Genomic DNA, 533 nt, shown 5'->3' on the forward strand with positions numbered 1-533 from the left:
TATATATATGTACAGATAGCGATAACGATACTAAAGCTGCCTCCATGTACGGCGCCTTCAGATCAGCTAACAGCAACATCAAACTGCAATAGGTGTGTTTCAACCCGTAGAGGTCAGTCACTATGTATTTACAACACAATGCGTAGAAGTCAACATTAAACCTGAGTCCATCATCAACACTAAATACACACACACACACACACGTGAAACACTGGTTTGGTGGTTTGGTTCCTCATTAAGAAGCAGAAGGAGAAACTTCAGCAGATGTTCATAAAGTTGCTTCAGTTTGTGTCCATGTAGAATTATCTGGAACCAGAATAAAAAGACATGAATGTGTTTAACCTGAAACTGTGTCTGTGATGATTGCTGCTCTTCATCTCATGTTAACACGTCAGAGAAAAAGCTGCTGAGTCAGTAGTTTAAAGTGGTTCTGACAAACCCAGCAGACCGCTGATCGGGTCTCTTGTGAAACCAACAGTTGACTGGTCCTGGTCCTGGTCTCCTTTCTGATCTGCTGAGTTTCTTCACCACAT

The sequence above is a fragment of the Pholis gunnellus genome, assembly GCF_910591455.1.
Source record: "Pholis gunnellus genome assembly, chromosome: 7".
NCBI lineage: Eukaryota > Metazoa > Chordata > Actinopteri > Perciformes > Pholidae > Pholis > Pholis gunnellus.